Genomic DNA, 7550 nt, shown 5'->3' on the forward strand with positions numbered 1-7550 from the left:
AAAATTAATAGTAATGAGCTAATTACTATACCAGCTGCCTACAGAGAGGGGTCCTATAGGCAGACTCCTTCTGCCCATTTGCCTGCTGGTTAAACCACCACTCCAGAAATTATAAAACAGAACTTTTTTTCCTTTTATAAACATCTATCAGCACCACCTTTATATGGCCCACAGCACCAACGCTGCCTGGCTTTTAAGTTCTTCAAATCCAGCCAGAATCTCCCCTAGCACATTATAACACATTTTACTAGCTTGAGCAGGGCAGAACCCAGCCATCTCCTGAAACGAATGGCTACTGAGCTCCAGCAGCCTCTGTGCGAGGATGGGCGCACCATCTGCGTGCCTCCCAATGTCCAAAGCCCATTCACAACTGCCAGCCCTTTGAAAAGCCAGCCTGTTTCTCTGATTGATTCACTTTTTAATGAACTGGGAAAGTCTGTGAACTTAAACCCTGACATCTCCACCTCCCTCCCTTCCTAGCCATCCCTGCAGCAATGTACTGATTATATTTCAAGTTATTACGGGATTAATACAGCTGCCCCCGGTGCCTCTTTCCCCTGAACTTCATCAATAAAAGTTGTGTACTACTCTTACTCCAGCTAGCTCAATTTCTCCCTGAATCTCTCCACGTTACCTGCGATGTGTTGGCAAGGCTGTATCATATCAGCTCTTCAAAGCTGCCAACGCTGCTAGCGGTTAAAACCTATTTGTGTCGCAGCCTTGCATAAGCTTTGCGTATTTAAGAGGACATCTTGAGCTTTGCTATGCACCACATCAGCTCTCTAAGTGGGTAGCACATACTTAGCACTATTGAAAATAATGAAATAAGATAATCCACACAAGAAATTAAATAGATTGTGCCAGTGTCATCTTTCTTTGAATCCACAGTACAGCTATGAAAAAATACTCTATACAAGCAAGTTCAGTAGAAGGAAAAAAAAAGAAGGTGGCAAGAGCAGAAGACCTGAGCCCAGCACAATACAGTTTTTCCCCCATGGCATTTCTTTACACTACAGTTTACTATTTTTATTGGTCTTGCAGGTTTTTTTGCCCCCCAAGAATCCTATTTTCTAAAAACATAATTAAAAATTAAATTCATTGGCTTATTCTTTGGAAAGTCTGCAACTGTTTATAAAAGGAATTGCCACGCAAGCTGCCATCTTCAACTGTGTTGAAATGGGAAGTGATGCTCTTGTTTACAGCTGTGCATCAATCCCACAATATATTTCGTTTTGGTACAAGTTACATATAAAATCCTTACTGAGCTTAATGTTGCAGCAAATAACACATATAGTAAGCGAGTAGGATTTATCACTGGCTGTAATGTCATAGTACATATTCTGAATATATACAATGAATGATATATACACACGCACATGCAAACAAAATGGAAATATATTTAGTTTAAGAAGTGATGAATTGTGTTTGCTCTCATTATTCACTTTTTGTATGTAGGAGAATGGAGATCAAGCATATCCATGAAAAGGCCGGTTGGTTGAGATTGCATCTGTGAAGCAACACACTCACCGATGAGCAGATTAGAGAAGAAACAGCACTTTGCTACCCACGGCACGAGGAGGGGAGGCCCTCAGGGGTGAGGGATCCAGTGTGGTTGGTGGGATACAAACAAATCCCATGGAGTCCCAAGATGCTTCCAGAAAGCATAAAACATCCATCCAACTAAAACATCTCCCCCAAGATGTTTTATTCAAACTTCTTTCTTAGAGAAGAAATTGGCAATTTTCCCCTTTAATTTTTTTTTTTTTCCCTTTTGGTCTCTCTTGTAAACACAGAGGCCAGAAGGCTATGCTTAAATAATTCATCTACAAATTTGCAATATCTTTTTGAACTATAGCAATTAAACGGAAAATAGAAAAATCAGCTCAGCATCCTGTTTGGATGTAATTAAAGGTATAATCTGTTCCATTTGAATACTTCAGTGCTTACCCTTCTTAAAACAACAAATAAGAATAGTAGCTCATTTGCAATATGTGGGTTTTTTTTCAAGCCAGCTAAAAAAGACTAACTGATGAAGCAAGAATAATAATTTTTAAATGTGGCATAAGCACAAAAATACCAACTACAGCTTTCAAATGATTGCTGCAGATCCCAAGCCTGATGAGGGTTCAGTAACAAGGGGTACAAGCTTTATGGCAAAACACTGAAGTCTTCCACTATTTCATATCAGCATCTTGATTTGGCCGATATAATTACCTATCGCATACATCAGTGCAATGAATATCTGAGGATATCCAAAAAGATGTAAATGGGATGCATATCAGCTCTGTCTTTTAGGGGCTGTTTGGTCTTAAGGGTTTTTTCTAAGAATAAAAGATAAATACTGCAATCATTGACCTTTTGTCTTCTATAAGCAGCTGATGATTTTACAGCACAATAAAATTAGCCTATTAATGGCTAGCTTATGAGTTTTAGCTGGGTTTTTTTTTTTCCTCCTACTGGACATTTCTCCACTGCTCAAAGAAGTTAAAGTCAAGTGTAAAGTTAATATCTGCCTTGTTCATTTATTCTTCTGTAAGCAGTCAAGACCTCCCCAAATCACAGGGCAATCTCTTGCTTTTCCAGAATGAATATAGGCCCTGTTCTCTCAATTTTGTTTAACACCACAACTGGCATAAGTTCAATGGAACCGAGGAGTATTCTGAGAGGTCACAGTGAACGATAGAAGTTGTTAGCAAAAACCTTGCTTGTAAGATCTCTGAAGAGGAAAAGTATTCAAAATGTAATTAATGGCATATTCCAACAACGCGAGAGAGAAACATCATCTGGTTTAGCAGCAGAGGAGCCTGGCTGCACACGGAGAGCTCCAGCTTGCCCACCAGCCACCACGCTATTGAGAGCAAAGGACAGGATGAGCACCAGAGGGGACCACGTGCTGCTCCCCGCTGCCGAGGAAGGCGCTGGGGCAGGCTGTGTCTGCGGGGATGCCTTCATGCTGCCAGCCTCACTGCACTCAGCAACACGGCTCCCTCATGGGCATGTTCACCAGGTCTGAGACCGACCAGAAGAAGTAACTCTTAAAAATGTCCATTTTATCTCCGCTGTAGTGCTTTTGCTCAAAAAACATTCCTTTGGGGCAAGAATGCCTCAAGCTTACTTCTGGGCTTAATGCTATGATTTGTAGGACTGTTTCAACAAAGTTCTTGCGGGGTTTTGTTCTGGTTTGTTGTTTGTTATTTTTTTTTTTTAAAGTTAAATACATAGCACTGAATAAAAAAAAAAAAACAACCTAAGAAAGCAACTTTAAAAAAAATAATCATTGAAAAATAAAATTTATTTTCAAGCTCAGCATTTGTAAGCTGAGGTGAACATCTGATGTAGCAGGGTCAGATTTAAACAGATAAAATTATTACAAAAATGTGAGTGTGATATTACACAAGGAAACAAAATGGCACAATGGTCTACGAGGCCTGTAATTGAACGATGAATATGAGATAAGTTTAAGTTCAAATTTTTTGAAAGTTACTCAGCACCTGTTAAAGTATCCAGCCTTCCTGGGTGTACACGCTTTGCTGTTTGAGAGCCCAGGCCCTGCTCAGAACTGGTCCTTCAGAGGCTCGCGCCCCCACACAGCGTTCCTCAGGCATCGCCCTGTTACAGGGACAGCTCTTGGTTCAATTGCTGGACTCCACATCTTTTCTGACCTGGCTAAACGCATCATGGTATGGCCTCCACATGCCTTTGCGGTCACTAAAATTCTGAAATTTATTACTTTTAATACCGTAATACTGAGAGACCACATTTTTAAAAAAGCAACACAAAAAAACCTCCAGCCCTTGTGGTGCCAGGCCGTTGCTTGCCCTTCAGTGGACAAGCTAGAGGTGAGCAGAGGGAAAAAGCAACAGGAGCCACCAGCCAGGACTAAGGCTTGCATCCTCTGCTGCTGGCTTGGATCCTGTCGGCTCCTCCTTGAACTGTGTAGCCTCATATTCCTGTGAACTTGGTGCTAGAGCTACTGTTAAACAACAACAGAACTTGACTTGTTAAAAATTACTCACAGAGGAGGGAAAAGAAAAAAAAAAAATCCTCAGCACAGTTGTGTCTGTCTCCAGTAAACAGGACTTTTTTTTCAGGCCTTGGGCTCAGCCATACGACCGATCCTCTACTGGTGAATGAATTACTGACTGTCAGCTGGGCCATCCTCACTGAGGTTTGAGCAGAGGCATTCCACTTGCCCTTTGCCAGGGGCTAAGAGCAGGCACACACTGGCCTGTACACGCTCAGCCGGTGCTCCTGTCATCCCTTTGCCACCTGAGGCAGCAGGTCCCTCAGCAGCACTCATCCAGCCCCATGGGTCACACTTCAGGACAAGGACCCAAGCCATCACCCCCCGCCCCCAACCCCCTGTTTCTAGCTGAAGCAACACTTATCTCATGAGTGCCACAGGTGTGATGTCAGCCCCTCCGGGGCAGGAACCAGGATGTCTACAGCCTCCGCTGTGCAAAAATGCGGGAACTGAAGTTAACATGTCTCAAACTTTGTTAAAATATGGTGATAATTAAGAAATACAATTACCACTACAAAGTTAATTCCTGTTTGAGGCCTTAAAAACAAGTTTTTAATTTGCACCAAAAATTTACATTTCAGATGTCAAGTCACCCACGACCGGCTACAAGCTTGGCAGGGGACGCAGGGTGGCAGGGCATGTGTCCCGGCTTCCTGGGGACGTCACAGGCGACCAGGCCAGCAAACCCCGGGTGTGCACAGGTAAGCCGATCGGATGGCTTCAAACTGGCTCATCTGTTGTACAAGTGTGCAAATAACAGCTGTGCCAGATAAAGGTCTGCTTTTTATTAAAAAAAAAAAAAACCACACACACCCAACTTATAAGGTAATTGATTGCTTTCTGCTAGTCCTTGACGAATTGTGATTAAGGAGATACAGTAGCCCTGTTTACACAGCTCTAACAAGTCAGGACCTGCAGCACATTGTTGGCTTGCGGCCCACCGCTTGCAGTCCGTGCTCAACAGAATCAATCGGAGTTGGAAACATCCCCCGTAGGAAGCGTACACATCCCTGCTCAGACGGGAACAGAACACAGTAATAACGCCGGGTCCTGTAAGTGGCAAGTTCAGCTTACAGCGCGCGGCCCCGACGTGTCATTGCTCTCAGCATGGTCGTGATGAGATCAGAGCGCTCCACCGAGGACGCATACGTCCAGCTTGACAGGGGACACAGGTGAGCACGTTACACTTCACTGTTACTCGCAGCTCAGCCTCTGCAGAAATAAATCGCGAGCTCCTCACTGTTTAACATGCAGCCAGAGCACTGCCAATCTAAAATGGCTGATCAGTAATACTTTAATTGCAGTTTCATAGAAACAAATTGCTATTTAATTGCAATAAGCTCTTCTGTGGCTTCGCTGGACTGACAATAGGCATACACCTGGTACGGAAAGTAACAGGCAGCAACGATGGTTATCTGGTACTTCATGTACAGGAGGCTCAGCCAGTGAAATCAGACCTGGCGCACATAATTTCACACTAAAGAAATAGAATACTTAAATATATATCTATCTCTCTAAATCTTCCAATCTCAATTTATTTCTTATTTTAATAGAGCTCTTCAGAACATAGATCCTTGCAAAAAGCTTTACACTTGACATATAACTACCAGATAAATAATTTTATAAAAAATTAAATTAAAATTATCTTTTGAAATGCCTGACAGTACCTGATAGCAAGTCATACTATGCCAGATGTGTGTGGGGTTTTTTTTGTTTGTGGGGTTTTTTTTTTTTTAGTATTTACCCTAAAATTAGATGATGCAAATTTTATCAGTGTTAAATAAGAGGGAAAAAAAAGGAGACAAATTCAGTGTGGTTAATATTCTAAAGATGTGACTTAATTTCATAGGCTTCATTTTGGTAGGACATTCTCATTTTATATTTCATAAGATACTGCATAACCTGTTAAAATATTTAAAGATAAATCATGTAGGACTGAAAAGACAGTATCGTCTTGTTACAAACAGAATTTGGTTTGGAAAGACTTAATGTCCCACTGCCTGCCAGGATGCGTAAATCTCATAACTAGACAGCTGGATAGGTAAAAACATTAAACCTATTTAGAGGGCAATCTTTTTACAAAATTGTTTCATTAATAAGAGTGACAATTTATATGATTGAGACATTTAGATGTAGTATAGACAGAGCGTTTTATCCAGGTTCACGAGGATGATTTCAGATTAGTAATATTTCCTTTGATTTTTTTAACAGCATTCATTTTTGAAAGTGAGGGAAGCTCTTACTGAATGATTATTTGTATGACTTTTCAGCAGCACTAAATGCAGGGGGTGTATTTCAGCCTCAGTGTAGGAAATGGATGTGATAAAAGGTGAACGAGTGCACATTTTTCCTTCCAGATCTCCCCCAAAAAAAAGTGATTTTTCTCATAAGGACAAATCTAAGTGTTTCCAGTAGCCTTGTATCCACACCTACCATACCCATTAGAGCCTGTTCTATTGTCTGAAATGCCTCTGATTTCAAGAAAGTGTTTTACCTAAAGCAAGAATACTACTTAAATATGTTCTATTGTATATTCATAGCTCCATTAGTCCTCCTCCAATTTAGCACATCAAAGCAAAGGCTTCATCACTTGCATGTGGATTATGCTAACATGAGTGACATTTGTAATCTTATAGGTCTGCAACTTAAGAAATGCTTTTAAAGTAAGCTATTAAATAGGTAGCTGTGCTTTACAAATGAGTCACATAATAGTTTATTTAAAGCCGTTAATGAACTTCAACCTCTACATCACTAAATGCTATACTACATTACTTACTAGAAGTTATTAGCTATCTTCTTAGCACTTCTAGGTTATATTGGACAACCAAAAATCTGTAAATGTTAGATTTAAGCACTGTACCTTGAGTGCTTATACTGAAAAATATAAAAAGATGTCTACAGACTCACTAATACTTGAATTCTATATTCATATGACTTCAAGTGTCTTTTCAAAGATACTGAAGCAGCACAATTTGCAGGACTCTACCTAAAGACTTTAATGCCAGATCAAAAAGCTTAGAAACTTATTTTAAAAATATATAAGTGCATTTAGTTAAAAAGTCATATATAGCTTCAGTCATTTTATTGCTTTAGATGTTATGCAAGTATTCTTTTGTCTTTACTGCCTGATACTGTACATTATGACATTTTCTTTTCTCTGCAACAGTCCTATTTTCCTCAAGCACTGAAGTGTTAAAAGAAGGAATCCAGTAGGCCTCCAATATACCAGAGGTCAAGAAGCAGAATCTGGAAAAAAAAAATCTGCTGTTGGTTGTTTAGACAGACAAATCTATAAATCAGCTTTTTGTGTACTGGCATCACAAAAAAAAATTTCAAGCTCACTCTGTAACTGAGCACACTGAACACCTTCTAAAAAACAGAAAAAAAGAAAACTTAATCATGAAGCATTTCAAATGTATTAGTGCAAAAGTAGAGTAGAGTAGCTGTTGATACTGACTTGTTATTAATTGCGGCAGAGGCACATCCTAGGTGCTTGCAGTTTCCCGAACTGAAGGCATGCAACGCA

General features: G+C 40.3%; 1 long non-coding RNA gene across 4 annotated transcripts in view; it reads left to right on the forward strand.

Moving 5' to 3' along the window:
* The window catches only part of LOC147599956 (uncharacterized), a 502172-nt gene extending 497543 nt beyond the window's left edge, over positions 1-4629 (forward strand). For all 4 annotated transcript variants that reach the window (XR_015259213.1, XR_015259210.1, XR_015259212.1 and 1 more), the window contains one exon: positions 4606-4629. This is a non-coding gene — a long non-coding RNA (uncharacterized LOC147599956). The remainder of the gene's footprint in view (positions 1-4605) is intronic.
* The last annotated feature ends 2921 nt before the right edge of the window (positions 4630-7550 follow it).

This window comes from Chlamydotis macqueenii, chromosome 8 (genome assembly GCF_036417535.1).
Source record: "Chlamydotis macqueenii isolate bChlMac1 chromosome 8, bChlMac1.mat, whole genome shotgun sequence".
In the NCBI taxonomy this organism is placed as follows: domain Eukaryota; kingdom Metazoa; phylum Chordata; class Aves; order Otidiformes; family Otididae; genus Chlamydotis; species Chlamydotis macqueenii.